The following is a 20,296-nucleotide window of genomic DNA, read 5'->3' as shown; positions in this document are numbered from 1 at the left end:
TACTCCATGTGAGGAATAACATGTAACCTTCACGAGGATGCATTTTCAAACAAGAGTTTTAAGGCATATATCCTGAATGGATACTACTGTAGCTTAAAAAAAAATGTTAGTTTTCTACTAGGCCAAACATCAATTAATGATTGACCACTATCAATCTAAGGATACAAAAATTTGCCTAAGTCTAAGACTATCACCTAGTAATAGATCCTTTTTTTTTTTTTTTAAAGAAAGACTTAATATATTAAAAAAGTAGGAAATATAACTTTCACAAAGCAAATTGTACTTAGTGATATCAAGTAAAGTCAGTTATTTGCTAGTGATGCAACTGAATTTTCTTGATAATTTCAAGCAATAATTCATGAGAGATTTGCCTGAGTTTATTGTCTTCTGGACATTCTTCATAGGTTTGGAAGAGGAATCATAGAAGATTATTGGAATGAGAGGTTTTTTTAAATTTATTCAAAATATTCAAAGACAACTCAGTTTGTTAAACCTTTGAAATGCAACATGTAATCTAAGAATTTAATTTCTTTAAATAGACAGTTGGATAAAAGCCTGACTAGAAATGGTCTCTTTTCCAAGTTTTCTGTGCACTTTAGAAAGGCTTCTTGGATTTCAGTGCCAAAAGCAGGCAGCAGAGGGCCCAGTGAATTGTAACCCTGAGATTTGTTGAAACCAAAGACAGGCTTTTTTTGCTCCTCTTTTGTATTTCTCCTTAAAATTTGTATTAGTATAGGATCAAAGCGAGGAGATTTATTTATTTATTTTTGCTACAAGGAAAAAAGCATTAAGATGCATAGATAAAATGGTCTTATCATTTTGGTGGAATTTATGGAAATCAACACATAGCAATTTATTCTAATGGAAGAAATTTAGCTTGGGTAGAAAAGAGTAGAATTTCAATGTTTATTAGCTTTGAGATCAGATAACCACAGCTATCACAGGGAGTATACACCCTTCAAGACAACTCTGCATATTGATGAAAATGTTAAATTATGTGGAAATGCTGCACTCCTTTCCCCTGCTTTGTGATGAGTCTGGTTTTTGAGATTTGAAGCTGTAGGCCTCTGGGCATCAGGACTGATAACCTGGTAGGCTGATATCAGGTAGACTGATAACCTCTATCTCTCCACGCTTTTGCTACTTCCAGCTCACAAGGTCATCTCTCGTGACCCTCCAGGTCTCACTCGACCTGCAGGATCAAGTCTGTCCCTTTCTGAGTCTTTTGGGTGGCATCTCCTGGGGGTCTTATCTTCCCAAGGATGTAAACTATTCTTCCCATGTTCTGTTTCCATTCTCTGTTTCCCAGATTCTCCCACGTGCAAATTTTATCCACATTATTTCATGTGCATTGATTCATTGATTCTTTCAACAAATCATTTTTGAGTTTGACCCTGGTGTCAGGTGGAACAGAGCAGTAATGAACAAGACCTACGAGGGCTCTGCTCCCGAGGAGGGAAGCACGTCTCAAGCGCGTAAAGACAAAAATCCAGACGAGCTGTGACATTGAGGGAAAAAAAAATCTCTGTAGATGAAATTGGATGAGATCTAAAGAGCGCAGGTCGTACTTGAGAGGGGCAGTTACTGTAGACTGGGCGAGCAGAAAGAGCTCTCTGCACAGGTGATACGGGGGTGAAAACCCAGATGACAAGAAAGGTCAGGCCCTACCAAGGATTTCAGGTAGAAAAAGGCACTTGATTCCATAGCCTCAAGCTTTGTGCATTGGGAGAACAGAAAGTAGGCCGCTCACTCTCCCTCCGCTGCTTTCCAGTTCCCCTTGAAAAGGACAGGGGAGCACAGAGGAGGCTTTTCATTCATCTACCCCGGAAGAATCATGGCTCCCTTGAGTGCCTGTGCCTCCCTCCACTCTCCCAGAGAAAGAGCAGACCGGGTTCCACCCTCCCAATCACACTTTAACATCGCTTTTCTGCAGTTTAAATGCTGTATGTTAAAGACTGCTTATCTAGGCATGCTAATTGTTGAATTCCTTGCTAGCTAGCCCACCCAAGGCACAGAGAGAGCCAGATATTTACTGGTCGGAAGGACTTGAACAGAGATCATTCAAAGTTGGTAGGGGCTGAAGCTCCGACACTTTGGTCCCCTGATGCGAAGAGCTGACTCACTGAAAAAGGCCCTGATATGGGAGAGAGTGACAGCAGGAGGGGAAGGGGGCGACAGAGGATGAGACGGTTGGATGGCATCACCAGCTCAATGGACGTGAGTTTGAACAAGCTCCAGGAGATAATGAAGGAAAGGGAAGCCTGGCAGCCTGGCATGCTGCAGCCCATGGGGTCGCAAAGAGTTGGACATGACTTCCTGACTGCATAACAGCACACTCACAGAGGGAGAGGAGACCTGGTTTAACCCTCCCAGTCACCCTTCTGCCTCACTCTTGCGCACTTTAAACCCTGCGTGTGAAAGCCTGTTTATCTAGGCGCGCTGATTGTTGAGTTTCTTTCTAGCTTAGCCCACCCAAGGCACACATGGAGCTAGACGTTTACTGCCTGCAAGGACCTGAATTGAGATCATTCAAGTTAAGTCCTCTGTTCTGTAGTCCCACGGAGCCTGAGTGACTTGGACAAGGCCATTTGGACAATTTAAGGAGGAAAAGAGTCCAGGCGTTCTGCCTTGCCTTCCAGAGCTCTTTGCGTTCGCTTGTTCTGCCTGGTGCCCTCTGCAATGTTCCGTCTGCCCCCTCCCACCAACTTTCACCCCCTCCTCTTGGATCTCACGATTCTTTTGCTTTCTGACTCTTCCCTTCATACTATTTCTTTCCAAAGCATGCCAGTTCTTGGCCCCACTGCCGTTTAACAGGAGCATTTGGTAGCCTTTGGACCCAATAGCTTTTCCCCCATTTAAATGTAGTGAACACAAACAGTAAGGCTCTCCATGCTTTGAATTCTCTTCCCACTCAGGCTATTTAAGGTGGACAGTGCCGTTATAGGAGAATGACTGGCATTTGAGTCTATGAATCCAAAATAAAGATGGAACGCTGATCAGCACACGGGAAGATTTTTACAAAGCTTTGTTACTCAATATGTAAAGCCAGCCAGGGCGGTGTATTATATTTAAGTGTCTGAGTTACTTCTGGGGGCCTTCCTGGCTGAATTCTATCTGCTTCACTCAACCATCCTAAAGGTCAGAGCTGGGCTTACAGTAAAGGATAATGTACAGAAGGAATGTGTTTTCACTCCTGGGATCATGGAAGATCAGACAAAAATAAAGGAGGGGAGGGACTGAGAGGGCTGTGGAAGCTGGCTACAGCTTTGAGTCTTTACTAATCATCATTCAATGAGCTTGTGAAATGGTGCCGTTAATAACCCTAAAGCCTTTCCCAGGAGGGCTGGAGAAGCCCTGCCACCAACACACAGAGAGAAGTCAAGGTCAGAAGTCTATGAATTGCACAGAATTGTACTGAATATTATGTCGCTGGAACTAGAAAGTATCACTTGGAAAAGTTAGAGATGGATGGAGAATCCGATACTTACCAAACTTCGTTAATTCATCAATGGTCAATGTTCAATCACAGTCTTACCTGGCTCTCCTAATTCTTGCAAATGTACCAGCTCTGAGGCAGGCTTGCTCAACCTTGGCTCTATTTACATTTTTGGCAGATAACTTGTTGCTGTGGGAAGTAATATGCATGCTTAGCAGCACTCCAGACCTTGGCCCACTAGATGCTCGAAGTCCCATCACTCCGAGTTTTGACAACTAAAAATGTCTCTAGGTTTTGCCATATAAAACGTGGGGGGCAAAATATTCCCAGTGGAAAATCACTGGCTCCTGGATAAAGGCATTCCTTTTTCTCCAAAGGATGATTCTTACTTATTATTCATGTCCTGTTTAATTCTAGAAAAGGATTTGAATACGTTTATGGGAAAAAGCCATAGGTTGCTGTATTTGTTAGTTTAATGGCTGAAGGTAAAATACAATGATGTGGAAGAAAAGTTAATCCAGAAATCTAGGCTGAAGATAGCAATTATATTTAAATCATATATTTAGCTTTGAGATTCCAAGGGGGTGAATTCTTACTGACAGATGAAAGAAAAAAATAAATACTAGTTTTATTTGAATGAGGTTTTCTTTCTGGCCTGGATATTATTAGAAGTATAACATCTTGTTATTTGTTGTTGTTATTCAGTCACTAAGTTGTGTCCGAGTCTTTGTGACGCTATGGTCTGCAGCCCGCCAGGCTTCCCTGTCCATCACCATCTCCTGAAGTATTCTCAAACTCTTGTCCACTGAGTCAATGATACCATCCAAGCATCTCATCCTCTGTCACTCCCTTCTCCTCCTGCCCTTCATCTTTCCTAGCATCAGGGTCTTTTCCAATGAGTCAGTTCTTCCCATCAGGTGGCCAAAGTATTGGAGCTTCCGCTTCAGCATCAGTCCTTCCAATGAATATTCAGAGTTGATTTCCTTTAGGATGGACTGGTTTGATCTCCTTGGAGTCCAAGAGAGTCTCAAGAGTCTTCTCCAACACCACAAATCAACAGCATCAATTCTTCAGCGCTCTTTATGGTCCAACTCTGTTATTTTAATACCAACTTTTATTAGGAATTAAATGAATATTATTCCCATGTTCATATTTAATACTAACCCAAGAGGTAAGAGCAGAGGGAATAATTATAAACATTAATTTCATGAAGACATTCTTCACCAGATGTTCATCATAACTAATTTTAACAGTGCTTAATGAAAGGAAGTCATTCCTTGTACATATGCATGGTGGCCTGTCTCTGGGCCAGTGAATTTCTTGGCTGTGCATTCAGCAAGTTGCTAAAAGTGGTCGGTCTCTGGTCATGTGAGAATGGTGACCTTCCAATCACCCTGAAGTTCTTTTCATTCCTTTACCTTGTAAATTTACATAACCTTCATGATGTGGATACTAAGGAGCTGCTTTGAGCTGGTCTCAGGAGACTCAGAACTGTCATCCTGCAGCATACTCATTTTGCCAACTGGGGCATGGGAGCGAGGGTCTCTCCTTGGTCAGGATGTCTCAGGATTAAGAGATAATGTATGTTAAGGGCCTGCTACTAAGCCTGATGAGCTGTTGGGGTGGCTCAGTGGTAAAGAATCTGCCTGCCAATGCAGGAGACATGGGTTCAGTCCCTAGGTGGGGAAGATCCCCTGGAGAAGGAAATGGCAACCCACTCCAGTATTCTTGCCTGGAGCATACCATGGACAAGAGGAGCCTGGAGGGCTATGGTCCATGGGGTCGCAAAGAGTCAGACATGACTTAGCGACTCAAAAACAATGACTAAGCCTGGCACTCAGGAAATGTTCATTTAGGCAGGACATTTGAGATCCTGAGAGACCTTCCACCACCACCATCCAGCCTTCAGCAACTTCCCTTCACTGACCTGCTGCAGGAACTATAAGTGCCTTATTCTTCTGAGATGACGCAATATGGTTAAAAATCTTTTCATAAGAATTCAAACTTCTTACCTGAGCGGGAAAAAGGAATACATTGAATGGTTTTTAAGACTGATTGGTGACAGTAGCTGGATGACAACTTGGAAGTCAGGTGGGGAAGAGAGAATTTTCTGGTCATCTATGTGTCTTTGAGGTTTCATGTAGCTGTGTGTGTAGGGGGTGGGCAGCTTGGATATCAGGACCAAGAAGCACTGAGAAGGTGTGTTGATAGAGTTGCCTCGCTAGTAAGTATTTATTAGAGCATAGGTGGGTTCTCTGATGGCACAGACAGTAAAGAATCTGCCTGCATTGCAGGAGACCTGGGTTCGATCCCTGGGTGGAGAAGATCCCTTGGAGAGGGGAATGGCAACCCACTCCAATATTCTTGCCTGGAGAATTCCATGGGCAGAAGTCCGAGGGGTCCCAAAGGGTCAGACACGACTGCGTGACTAACACTCACTTTCACTTTTGTTACAGGGTATCTGGGGGCCAAGTGGCTGCTTGAAGTGAGTCTGAAGGGGTGGAAAGGAAGATGCTGGTCTCATATCAATTGAGTCACAATTTGCCTAAACCTAATTATATGCAGTGATGGGCTGTGAGCTTCCCATTATCATTTCAACTTTAGCAGGAAATGTTTTATTAAAATGTACTTTGGGAATAAGTGCCTTTTTTTGTCTCCTCGTTGACTTCAGTGAAGTGTGTCTGTCTCCATAAGGCATTTTGTATCTCCCTGAGCCTAACACAAAAGCTGGAGCTGGATTTCCTTCATCGCGGTTTGGACCGTGGGACGGCCCAGCCCCAGACAGCCTGCTGCAGGAGGGCCTGGCATTCCAGTCTCCACCCGCTGTCACAGGTCTCGGAGAGAACCGAGAACGGCAGAGAGGGTGGGCAGTGTGGCCTTCCAGACACTCTCCATCAGCTGTGGTTGTTTGCAGAGCTGCCACCAGGCTACCTTGTGTGCTAAGTGGCTTCAAGGTCGTGTCCGACTCTTTGGGACCCCAGGGACTGTAGCCCCGCCAGGCTCCTCTGTCCTTGGGATTCTCCGGGCGAGAACACTGGAGTGGGTTGCTTGACTTCCTCCAGTGGATCTTCCCGACCCAGAGATAGAACATGCTTCTCTTGTGTCTCCTTCGTTGGCAGGTGGGTTCTTTATCACTAGCATCGCTCGGGAAGCCCCACACTCCTTTGAGAAGGGTTTTTGCTGTTGTTACTTGTTTTCTTCTAGTAGAATTTTACTGAAGTATATAACATACACAAAGTAACTGCAGGCGTTTCAGCTCAGTGAATTTGGGCAAATGTACGCATCCCTACAGTCATTACTCAGATCAAAGCCAAGAGCATCTCAGTCACCCCAGAAAGTCCCCTCTTTCCTTTCCAGTCAACCCCTCACCTCAGAGACAGACTCTTCAGATGTCTAGAGATGACGTTTTCCACTTTTTAAATGGAGTCACAGTTGTACTTGTCTGCGTCTGGCTTCTTTAACTGTTCAGCATCATGTTGTTGAGGTTTCTTTGTGACTGTGCGCGTCAGTGACTTGAGGTTCTTTGTGACTGGGGAGGGGTCCTGTGGGGTGTGTGTGAATAAACCTCATGCGGTTTGTTCTCCATTCTCCTGTTGGAGGGCGTTTGGGTTGTCTCCTTTTGCCGTGTGTTGGCGAATCAGCCGCCGTCACGTACCACTGCGGAGTGGAGGCCGCTTTCTGCTGTTGCATTGACTGCATTTATTTATCAACTCAAGGCTTCCGTCTTTGAAGTGAATTACTGATTTATTCAAGGTCTACTTCCTTGCCTTGGTGATGAAGCAAATTAAAAGTTTGAAACTAGCAAGTACTTAAAATGCTTCTCCTCCCTTTTGCGACTAGAAAAGTTATCACTTGGAAATATTGACCAAGTTAGATATGGACGTTTATAGCTTCATGCTCTGCCAAGAAATAGAATCCAAAGTATATTACTTGTGAAATTAAAATATATTCTCTACTCTGAGTCATAGTTGTAAAAACCAAAAGAAAAAGTGTGTATGTTGTATGCTGGTATGCATACTTATGTACATAAAAGCCATAATAATACATAGACTAGTATTCAGTTACTTAAATTGCAAAGATTAAAATAATATGTGAAACTACAATCACAAACTAATTAGGCAAATACACCAATGTATAATTAGTAACATTAGTTCAATCTGATTCAACAAACATACTTGCGAGGCAATCTGAAAATCTTATATTAGTCAATTTCTGATTTATGCCTATTAAAGCATTTGCTCTATTCACAATGGGAAGTTAGAGGTGTGCAGAGAGTGGGTTCTGACCACAGACACATACAAACCATGTTTTAAGGAAAAGGAGGAATTTGGGTTAGTTTTGGTTAGTTTTAATGTATCTGTTTGAACGTTTTGAGAAATAGAAATGACTCAGCTTTTAGAATGAAAATAAGAAAACATGTAAAATATCACCAATATTATTCATGATCATTTAGTTATTTTCCTTAATTAAGAAAGATGGAGGTGGATACAGTGAAAAATTAAGGCTAAAAAGAACTTGAAAAAAAAGGAAAGAGAAACAGAAGAGGGAAACCAGGACTCCAGGGTCATGAGAGGCAGTTAGCTGTTCCCCCTTCCCTCTACTTCTCTTTTCCTCCTCGGTAACACTGACCCCAAAATCACTTGGTTGCAGTTTTTTCTTCCTTCTAAATTTGCCCCCTATGTTAAACACTGAATAAAAATGTTTCAACTAGAATTTTAGAATCTGATTTTTGCCCTTAGAATTCTTCTTAGGTGATTTTTCAAATTTATTTTATTGTAATTAAAAAAAAAAAAAAAAGCAGCAGCAGCTTAACAAAAGTGGCTAAGGGCAACTGACTGACTAATAACTTCAATTACAGAAACAACAACACAAATAACTCTTTTCTTTCAGAAAACTTGCCTGTAGCTTGCTTTAACTCAGCTGGTAGTTACTAGAGATCCAAGAACCAAATTTTCCTCTGGGATGATATGGCTTATTTATGCACTTATGATTTCCTTCTTAAAAATCATGGAAAGAACAACTGCCTCTTTTCCAATGGGCTCAAAATAAAGGCCAGACTGTCTTCCATTAAAGGACTTTTTTTTCCCCATACACTAAGAGAAAAATTGCAAGCAAGGTTATAAGTTGACAAATGAAACAAATAATATGCTTCCAGAAAAATCTTTGAAAAGATATACTATTAATTGTAATGGATTGTTCTGATCATTTATATAATACCATATTTGTAGTGGATTTTGGAGAGCTTTAGAGAAGGTTCTTGTACTCAGGACTTACCCCCACCCCCCAGAGATATTTTTTAAAAGTTTCCTCTGTGATTCCATGAACAGCAACTATGGAGATCCACTGGGCTAAAATAGCAATCTAATTTATATAGGAAATAATGTGAAGAAGACATAGGGTCTAAAGGGAAAGTCAGGCTGGATCAACCTTGTTCTTCTGACCCTCCGCTCAGCGAAGGTTGCATGCATGCATGCTAAGTCACTTCATTCATGTCCAACTCTTTGCAACCCTATGGACTTAGCCCGCCAGGCTCCTCTGTCTATGGGGTTCTCCAGGCAAGAATACTGGAGGGGGTTGCCATGCCTTCCCCCAGGGGATATTGCTAATCCAGGGATCAAACCCAGGTCTCTTATGTCTCCTGCACTTGCGGGCAGTTTCTTTACCACTAGTGCCACATGGGAGCCCCCCCACCCCCACCCCAGTGAAGTACACAGACCCTGAGATCTGGGCTCCACATGTCTCTACAGTGTGCATTTCTGATCCAAAGGTTTAACATGGCCATTAGCACTCTGTCCAGCTTACTCAGAGCAAATTTATCTTCCAAAGTTATGGGACAACTCATCCCTGAATCCCTTCTGGGGCCAAGCATGATGCTCCCAGGCTCCCAGGCTCCCAGGCTCCCAGGCTCCCAGGCTCTGGGAGCATCAGACATGAGCAGTGGGCAAGGCAGACAAGGTCCTGACTTAGTGAAGCTGAAAAAAATCTCCCTCATTGTTCACACACAGTGGAGGAGTGGAGAGGTGAGCAGACAGTCCAAAGGATTTAAGAGAATTTAGATAAACACAGCTTTGTTTAGAAGTCTCAGTGTTCGCAACTAAAGAGAACATCAAAACCTATTCTCAGAAGAAGTGCCAAGGACAGTGAGTGTTGACTACTAACTGAGTTGCCAATGGAAGGCGAAGAGAAAACATGGGTGTTCAGGCTTGGCACTGAAAGAACGTGAGGGTGGATATAGGACTTAGGGAGCCGCGGGCGAGAAGCAGAGATGTCAAGAGGGGAAGGGTTCACTTGAGTTCCAGAAGCAAGCAGAAAAAGTCAACAGATGAGCAGAAAAAACCCTGCAAGTTTTGTGTGACCTTGGCGACAGCTCTCATGGGTGTGTCAATGTCATTAAAAGCATGAAAACTAGAGGGACAGAAATCAACTGTGAGGGCCTGCATTGTAATAAAATACTCAAAGAGGGTTACGTGGAAAAGGGAAACATGTTTTATTCTAGTGAGCTGTACTCGATCAGGCTTCAGGCCCAATACCGGGAAAGACCTTCCAAATTTCAAGCCACCTGGAAAGGAGAGGGTGACTCTGGGTCTGTTGGGTCCTCAGTCCCTGGAGGGTGCCCATGGAAACCAGGTATCCTCTGGGCAGTGTTATTAGATAAAACAGGACTAGGTGATTTAAAGCCTCTTTATGGGAATTTTGAGCAGAAGGGTGGTGGCTCAGCAGTAAAGAATCTGCCTGCCATGCAGGAGATGCAGGAAATGCAGGTTCGATCCCTGGGTCTGGAAGATCCCCTGGAGGAAGGCATGACAGTACTAGTACTGCCATGTACTCTTGCCTGGAGAAGCCTGTAGACAGAGGAGCATCCATAGGGTCACAAAGAGTCAGAAACGACAGAAGTGACTGAGCATACATGCACACGATACCCTGTAAGGTAAAAAGAAAATGACTGAATGATTGAATCACAATACAGAGAGAGCATCATGAAAACCAGATATCCCAGTGACCAAGTTGCATTTCTGTGTTTATCAGCACAGCATTAATACTGGAATATGGGGACATAAGTGTGTTGTAATTAAAATTGGACCTGTTCATCTAGGAGCCAAGGCAAGGTCATAAAAAGACCAATAGTTTATCACAGGAAATTAATTTTGCTCTTATATGACGTCAGATTTGGTGAACACTCTCAACCCTGAGTGGAGGTTGTCTTAGAGATTGCAACTTGATTTTTCAAGGACAAAGATGTCACTCTTTTCATGGTTTTATCTGTGTTCTTAGAGTGATTGTGAGAACAGAACAATTTTATAACAAAGAAGAAAGGGAAAGATGTTGATGTTTAAGAATTCTGAACACAAGGCTTTTGCTACATATAAATAGAATATGCTCTCACCTTAAAAGGAGTAATAAGACTAATTGCAATTTAGAAGGAAGAACAATCTAATCAGCTAATGACATCTACAGCTAGGATAATGATATCCCCAGCTAAACGTGAGACTTTCTTTCCCCTTTGTATATGTGATGTCCTCCTGTTCCTTCTAAAGTCAACATCTCTGTTTTGTTTTGTTTTGTTTTTAAAACAACCTTTTATGGTTAGGAAGTTAGCGCATGTTCCTTGTAAAATATTGGGGGGAAAGTACAAAGAATAAAATATAAAAAGTGTACCCCACCATCCACTGATAAACAGTTAATATTGCCCTTCAGTTTATATATACATATAGTTCTTCCTAGATGGCTCAGTGATAAAGAATCCACGTGCCAATGGAGGAGATGAGGGTTTTATCCTTGGGTTGGGAAGATTCTTTGAAGAAGGAAATGGTAACTCGTTCCAGTATTCCTACCTGGAGAACCCCATGGACCAAGGAGCCTGTCTGGCTACAGTCCATGGAGTCACAAAGAGTTGGACACGGCTTACTGACTGAACAACAGCAGATACATGTGTGTGTGTGTGTGTGTGTGTGTGTATGTTTAATGACATATATCACACATATCCTATTTTGTATACAGTTTAACTCCAGTGACCCTGGCTCTCAGGTTAATAGAGAAGTGTGGATAAAGAGCAGGTGAGAATTGTGAGATGACGTGCAAATACTCCAGTAAGCGAGTGGTTCATATTGCAAACATACATGGAAAGACAATACTCCATGAATCATTACATATTGTTTATATGCTCAGCTGATTCTAAAGCTGGTGCAAAGTTCCCCAATGACTCCTAACGTGATCGCCAGCTAAGATTCTTCATACTCTTGCCACCAACACAAACTGGGTACTTTTGGTGTACAAAACCATTTTCACTGAATTCACATGTTAAGCTGTGTCTTAACTTGGGGTTTCTCTCCTTTAACACTTCCCTGCTGGAGTCCCCAAGCCCCTCTTGTGTACCTGGTAGAACACCTGCTTTTAAATCTCAGCTTGCCACGTGGCTGTTTCCAGGAGACACTTCCTGACCCACACCAGATACACTCACTCTCTTTCCACTCTCCTTGTGCAAGCTTCACACTCTGACTGTCTAACACTCAGTCCCACTTATGTATATGCCATCTTCCCCTATAGTCTGAGCTGCTTGAGGGTAAAATTGCTTTTTATTAATATCTAAATACTGGGTCAAGCTTAGTGATGGAGAGTTAGTGTTCGGTAGATATGTTTATTGAGTGGATGAATGAATGAATGAATGAAGGCTGATTATATAAATGAAGACATATGCCTTTATGTCTAAAAAAATTTTTTTAATGAAAATCTTAACTGAAGGGAGCTGACCTTGCCAATGTCAGATGAAGCGATTCGTAGACAACTCAGATTATCTAAGTAATAGCATTGTTGTTGTTCAGTTGCTGAGTCATATTTGACTCTCTGGACCCCACTATAGCATGCCAAGCTTCCCTGTCCTTCACCACCTCCTGGAGTTTGCTCAAATTCATGTACATTGAGTCAGTGTAGTGTGTATGTCTTCAAAAAACAACAAAAAATTGTTGACATGTGTCAGGCTCTTGGAAGGCAACGCCCTGAGGTCCGGAGCCCTGCATTGGGGTGGTTGGGTGCTTGGGAGGCAGAGACCATCCCCAGAAGCTGAGTCGGTGGAAGTGAGTTTCCAGAAGTGGAGGGTACAGTGCCCCCATGGGAGGCAGTGAAGAAGTTACAACAAAGGTCCTGGAATAGGACTCCTGGTGTATCATTGCCTCGGCGACATGAAAAGCAGAAGGCAGCACCTGAGTGTCTGCTCTCACTCCTGTAGCAGGGCCTCAGGGGCTAAAACCGGAACCTCATAGTGTAAAGTCATGTCAAATTGTTGTCGCCAGTTTATACTCAAAAATCCCTGAGATGAACACATCTGAGACGTGTCCTGTTAGAACTAAACCTCTGGAGAGGCCCACTAAGCCCATTTTATGGGCTTCCCAGGTGGCGCTCAACATTCAGAAAACTAAGATCATGGCATCTGGTCCCATCACTTCATGGCAAATAGATGGGGAAACAATGGAAACAGTGACAGACTATCTTTTGGGGCTCCAAAATCACTGCAGATGGTGACTTCAGCCATGAAGTTAAAAGGCACTTGCTCCTTGGAAGAAAAGTTATGAGCAACCTAGACAGCATATTAAAAAGCAGAGACATTACTTTGCCAACAAAGGTTCGACTAGTCAAGGCTATGGTTTTTCCAGTAGTCATGTACAGATGTGAGAGTTGGTATAAAGAAAGCTGAGTGCCCAAGAATTTATGCTTTTGAAGTGTGGTGTTGGAGAAGACTCTTGAGAGTCCCTTGGACTGCAAGGAGATCCAACCAGTCCATCCTAAAGGAGATCAGTCGTGAATATTCATTGGAAGGACTGATGCTGAAGCTGAAACTCCAATACTTTGGCCACCTGATGCAAAGAACTGACTCATTAGAAAAGACCCTGATGCTGGGAAAGATTGAAGGTGGGAGGAGAAGGGGACGACAGAAGATGAGATAGTTGTATGGAATCACTGACTCAATGTACATGAGTTTGAGTAAGCTCTGGGAGTTGGTGATGGACAGGGAGGCCTGGTGTGCTGCAGTCCATGGGGTTGCAAAGAGTAGGACATGACTGAGTGACTGAACTGTACTGAACAGGCGGCACTAGTGGTAAAGAACCCGCCTGCCAATGCAGGAGACGTAAGAGACATGGGTTTGATCCCTGAGTTGGGAAGATCCCCAGGAGGAGGGCATGGCAACCCACTCCATTATTCTTGCCTGGAGAATCCCATGGACAGAGGAGCCTGGTGGGCTACAGTCCATAGCGTCACAAAGAGTAGGACAAAACTGAGCGACGTAGCCCAGGGGGAGATGCACAGAGGTCGGTGAGCGTGGCCAGAGTTCTCTCCTCTTTAGCCCAGGTGGCTGCACCAGCTAAGCATCTGGGGAAGGAATAGTTCTGCCTGGACCCTTTATCTCTGTTGGTTGGGAAGAGATCCATGTGTTGATACGCGTCAGTGTTTCAAAATTATATATATTTGTCTGCAAAGTAGAATGACCCTTATTCCAGACTGACAGCTAAAGATTTCTTGCAAGCATTGGGTACTCTCATCTCTGGAAACTAGCTTCACGTCTCTGTAGGGACTCAGAGGAAAATAAAGTGAGTGACAACATGAAAAGGGGGGAAAGGGCACAAGATTGAGCTAAGAGGCATTTAGAGAATAGGAGAACAGAATTTGTCAATTTAAAACTCTCCATGATGTTCTGCCTGAAGTTACTCTTTTTCTCTGAAATTCCTTCCTTTGTGCACATCAAACTCACTGAAAAATTTCCGAGTTCCTTTAAAAATCTTTGACTTGAATGATACCCTTCATTTGCGGTCAGTGTCAAATCCCCAGGGAACACAAATTCTTACCTAAGGAGCTAGTCTACATTTCTAAAAGGAAATAGCAATTATCTACTACCCCTACAGCTAAATAAAAATGAAAATGGAATGGAGAAAAGGAAAAAAAAAAAAAGATTTTCTGAATCTATTTCCTTCATTTGATGATAGCCTCAGGCCCTAAATCTCATCTTGCACTGCATCACTCGTCTAGCTTTAGTTTTATTCAGCTCCTTTCTATGGTCCTAAATCTCAATGAAAGGCATGTTGTAAACTCAAGAAATTTAATTCTTCGTGGATTTATATGGGACTCGGAAAATGCATCCTCACAACCCACAGGGGAACAAAATGGCTCTATGTCTGCAACGTCTGAGAATTGCTTTTTTTTTTTTTTTTTTCCTGAGAGATGCAGTAATTAAAGTCATAAGACATTCAGGTAAGTAGGTGGTATCAGAGAAGCCCAGCAAATAACAAGACATCTTTCTGAACAGGGACTAAAGCAACAGGACTGCAGAAGTCAGTGCTAGTCATATTCAATCAAGTAAACCGCTGGTGTTTTTTTTAAAAATTTCATTTGTACGAAACAGCGCTCTCATTTAAAAACTGGCATTCTGGAGCAGCTATCTTGTCCATAGCTGTGAGGTTGGGGTGTGATTGTCAAATGGTAGGCAGGGATGTGTTTTCACGTGCTTTAGATGGCGTGTAGGCATGGCGACATGATGTGAAGAGCCAACTCGTTGGAAAAGACCCAGATGCCGGGAAAAGTTGAAGGCAAAAGGACAAGGGGGCAGCAGAGGATGAGATGGTTAGATAGCATCAGCGACTCAATGGACATGAGTTTGAGCAAACTCCAGCCGATAGTGAAGGACAGAGCTGCCTGCTGTCGACGGAGTCGCAGAGTCAAACACCACTTAGCAACTAAACGACAACAACAAGGCATGGTAGGCTGAATAATACACTCCTCAAAGATGTCTGAGTCCTTATCGCTAATCCTCTAACTATGAATATGTTTACATGGTAAAAGAGACTTAGCAGATATGATTAAGTTAAAGTTGTTGAAATGGGAGATGATCCCGGGTTATCTGGGGGAGCCCGAGGTCATCACTAGGGCACGGCTGAGTGACTGAACTGAACTGATCTCTTGAGTTTAAAGAGTTTCTAGAGACATGTAGAATATACTAGTTTCTGATGGACTTCCAGGTCATGTAGTGAAAGTGTGTGAAGTTTGATACACTGGCTTTTGCATCAGTTGCATCTTCTCAGTCACTAAACTGTGGCCAAAAAATGAGAGCAAATTTTGCTGTAAAGTGATTTTTTTTTTTTAACCAGAAGAAATACACCCAAGTTTTCATGTCAAGATTAGAGGTGATTTTATTTATCATTTATTTTTATATTCCAATTTTTTAATGAGTACATATTACTTTCATAGTCAGCAATGTAGTATTGGATGCTGTATGCTCATTCCTTCTCTGTCTCCCTCTACAGTTGTGATTTTTTATTCCTGCTTTGGATATAAGTCACTTTGAGAATTGGATGAATTCTGTTCATCTGTGAACCCAGGTTCCTTAAAAATGCACATGTGTATGCTTAGTCAGTCATATCTGACTCTTTGCGACCCCATGGACCCCATGGAGTGCACCAGGCTCCTCTGTCCATGGAATTCTCTGGACAAAAAAACTGGAGTGGGTTGCCATGCCCTCCTCCAGGGGATCTTCCCCACTCAGGGATCAAATCCAGGTCTCCCACATTGCAGATGGATTCTTTACCCCCTGAGTCACCTGGGAAGCCACCCCCAAAATGCACATGCCCACATTCTTTTCCCTTTAGTACAAAATTCATGGGGAATCACAGATAATCCAAATCCATCCACAAAACTGCTGAAAATCCTCAAATCCCATGTAAGTTTTCCCATCCTAGACTTGGTGCTGTGACAGCGGTCACATTTTAAATAGATGGATGGAGGTAGCTTGGTAGGAAAAGGATATACTTAAGATCTGTTTCTTTCTTTCTAGCACTGTAAACATAACAGTCATTTATCATCTGTGAGGCTTAACATTTCCCCTAAACAGAGATCACGACACCCACTTCAGTACATGTAAAAGTTCTTCACAGACTATTACACAAATATTACTTGGGTGTATTGAGAGAGACATACTCTCAATTTGTGTTCAAAGAATTATGACCTAAACCTACACTCTAATTTATTCCTAATTTCTATTTCACTGTTATTGAAAAAAAATTTCAAAACTGAAATTACATAGCTATGGTCTACACTCTTGGGGTAGTGATGAAAATAGTGTTTTGAGATTCTTAAATGGGGAGTTTGCAATCACTTGTGTTCAGAAATCACTGGTGCTTTCTGATGACCTTTACCAGCACCAGGAGTTCAGTCATGTGCTTTGGCACATGCATGCGTGGGCATGCGTGTGCACATGTGTACAGGTGCACATGTTCATGTTTGTGTTTAGCCCGTATATTACAAACACAAATACAAACATGTGCATCTGTGCTCATATATGACTGGGTTTCCCTGGTGGCTCAGCTGGTAAAGAATCCGCCTGCAACGCAGGAGACCTGGGTTCAATCACTGAGTCGGGAATATCCCCTGGAAAAGAGAACAGCTACCCTCTCCACTATTCTGGCCTGGAGAATTCCATGGACTGTATAGTCCATGGGATCACAAAAAGTCAGACACGACTGAATGACTTTCACTCACATTTATTACTACATACAAAGAACATAATTAACCTAGAACCTTTCACAGCAATGGAAGAGACCATTGTAGTAATCGTTGAATAGAAATTGGTTACAATGTGATACTCTGATAAGGTTATATCATATGTGCACACAGACTCTTTGTGCTGAGAATATAAATTCAAGTTCATTTCTCATTTTGTTGAAAACTGAATAATATTTTTTTCTGTTGAAATATTTAATAGTCTTTTCAAAAACCCAGTTCACTGGTTAATGGTTAAATTGATGTTATTAGAGTGAGGAAGCATAAGTCAATACTTTCAGCTCTGAAATGAATGCTATGTATGTTTCAGGTTCGTTTTAATATAGGAGACTGGAAAGCACTGAGACTATTTTTACAGCATATTAGTCAGATTTAAAAAATACATTAGATTTATAAAGCTAAGCCATCTGCTCATATCAATCTGGTATTGCTTCTATAGTGAAGAATGTTCACAAGTTTTCAGTACCAATAGTTTCCACTTTTTCTTTATTGAGTCAAAATATTAAGCAACAATAAAATGCCTTCCAGGTTTTTTAATAGATGGAAATCTGTTCCCTACTAGAAATAAATATATCCAGAAAAAATAATCAAGGAGGCTATTATAACATTAATGTAATCAATTACTCCTTGAAAATCTAATTTAAAACACTTTAACATTCATTTAGATTTTTTTTTAATCTAAAATAAAGATCAATAATACTATCACAGAAAAAATAAGACTTAGAACTTGAACTGTAATGAATGGATACACACCGTTCTTAATTAACTACCTGAAATTGTGTCCCAAGTACATCTTAACATTACTTTTTGATGTTCTTCCAAATGAGTAAAAATCAAAAAGGGTCATTAGTGTTGACTAAATTCTCAGAATTATCTCACACATTTTCAAACAGAACCTATTTAATCCAGAATAAAGAATAAAAACATAAATGCCGATATATCCTTTATGACCTACCCAAGCTCACCCGAAATTAATTTATGATAATTTATTTGTGAAACAATCTTGGGCCCTCATATTTTATCCTTAACTTTAAATGGTTCACAAGTGATTGACATTCAAAGCAAACCATGTGACAAAATGGAGTGAGTCAATTATTGGGTGGAGATGATCAAATAAGTAAGCAGTGAATATTTGAGGAATATTTGTTTCCACCCTAACTAGCCTTCCAATTCAGACCCACTGGGAGACAAAGGAATTAAGATAACAATGACAATAATGAAACTAAAGATATTTCTGAACACAGGTTCCCTGAAGCACTTAAAATCTTTTTTAATCAAAAGATGTAAGATGTTTCTAAGCAAAATACAGAGCACGACACAGTTAATAAAGGTAGAACTCCCATTCATAGCCTTGCATAGTGCCATTATATCCTATTCCATTGATTCTACCATGCAAATAATTTTTGTATAAACATCTCTGAAATTGATATACACCTTGTGATTTATGACATGATGTGGTTTAATAAAACATATTTTTTTCTTTGTACTTAAACGATGCTTCTTAAAGTCAATAATTTCTTAGATCTGATGAATTTGGTCACATAGAAATGATGTCTGTGGCTGTGGCATATATGAATAAAACATAGGCAGATTATCAGTTAGTGAAAATAAGAAGGATTTGCATTCAATAGTGACATCAGTATCACAAAATATATTTTTAGACTTTTTTGTTTATTTGAAGTTGAGATAATATACTTGTTTTTAGTAAACAGTACAAAAACATATATTTAAACAACCTAATCAACAAAATAACCTAGAATATAACAAAAACTCTGAAGGCAAGGGGGGGAAAGGCTTTTTTAATAACGAAATCAGTGTCAATAAAGCTGTTCTTTTTTTATGTACTCTCCTCCCTTAGACTTTATTTAGTTTTATATTTATAGATGATTCTAACTTATATTTCATCTAGCTTCCAGTGATTGATTTGATGTAACAAGTTTGAAAATGGGGCATATTGTCAATTGGCAAATGGAACGCAGGACTTCCCAGGTGGCTCGGTAGTAAAGAGCCCACCTACCAAGCAGGAGGGTCGGGTTCCATCCCTGGGTCTGGAAGATCCCCTGGAGAAGGAAATGACAACCCACTCCAGTGTTCTTGCCTGGGACATCCCATGGATTGAGGAGCCTGGCGAGCTGCAGTTCCCGGAGCTGGGTTGCAAAGAGTCAGAGGACAGAGCAGCTAATCTACAACCTGAAAGCAAAGAAGACAGGGTGTTGGGGGCGAGGATGAGCCACAGAGATCAGTAGCATTGTCCTCTCCAATCCGAGCGGAATCTGTCTCATTCCCTTCAGTAAGCCCTGGGAATCACTGCTGGAATTTACAACTCAAACTGCGTGTCATGTTAAGTTAAGCCTAAGTGATATAGCAAAGTATAAAGACGTCTCTGTGTATCCTATTTATGAGGTTGAGGTTGTGTATATTCCAAATGGAATTTTAGATTTCTTGGTGCTTAAACAGGTCAAGCATCCTGGGGTAATTTATCCTTGACAGACTGGGCTAAGTGAGATTTTCCATTCCTCTTATTTGGTATTAACTGTTTGGCTGTCTATGTATCCAACTTCTTAATTCTTTAAGCACCCACTTTGCCTTGTGCCATTTTAAGCAGTGGACATGTGACAGTTGACAAATGAGGCACAAAATACATCCCCTCTTATATTTGTGTTTGAAGACAGCAAGATAGTCCAAATAAATAAGATACATGTTAAAATACATATATAACAATGCATAGAATTTTTTAAAGTTGTAAGTGCTCTGTAGAAGGAAGAAGGGATTGACTGGGTGGCAGTTGGTATTTTAGCTAGATTTGTAAGAGAAGATCTCAACTGGGATGATAATCAGTAAGCAAAATTTTGAAGGGGGTGAGCAAATCACATGGAAGAGCCAGCATGGAAACCCTTCCATAGCAGCATGCCAGGTGGGTTGAGGAACAGCCACTGGTGAATGAAGAGAGAAGCAGAGATGACAGCAGATAGCAAACAAAGGTAGATGAGGGATACAAATCATCTGGAGCATTGTAGACACTGTGACGACTTTGGTTTCACAAAGTGTAGGTGTAGGATTGTGAACTGAGGCATAAAATAATAGGATTTATACCTTTAACACTTTGGCCACAGTGTTGAGGGCATGTTAAAGATCAAGGGTGAATCCCAAGGGACCAATCAGGTTGCTACTGTAACAGTTCAATAGATGATGGTAACAGGTAGCAACGTAGACAGTGGGAAGTGATTGTATTGTAGATCTATTTTGATGACAGGGTGAATGCATTTTGCTGAGGAATTGCATAAAGGTACTGAAGAAAGAAATGAGCTTAGTACAATGCCC

At 41.5% G+C, this 20,296-nt stretch overlaps 1 protein-coding gene across 1 annotated transcript in view; it reads left to right on the top strand.

The window, feature by feature from the left end:
* FGF14 (fibroblast growth factor 14) overlaps positions 1 to 20,296 on the top strand; it is a 636,375-nt gene that overhangs the window by 449,510 nt on the left and 166,569 nt on the right. The gene's annotated exons all lie outside the window — the stretch shown is intronic.

This window comes from Bos javanicus, chromosome 12 (genome assembly GCF_032452875.1).
Source record: "Bos javanicus breed banteng chromosome 12, ARS-OSU_banteng_1.0, whole genome shotgun sequence".
Classification (NCBI taxonomy): Eukaryota; Metazoa; Chordata; class Mammalia; order Artiodactyla; family Bovidae; genus Bos; species Bos javanicus.
The sequence above is the reverse complement of the archived record's forward strand: the minus strand, read 5'-3'. Positions and strand labels throughout refer to the sequence as shown.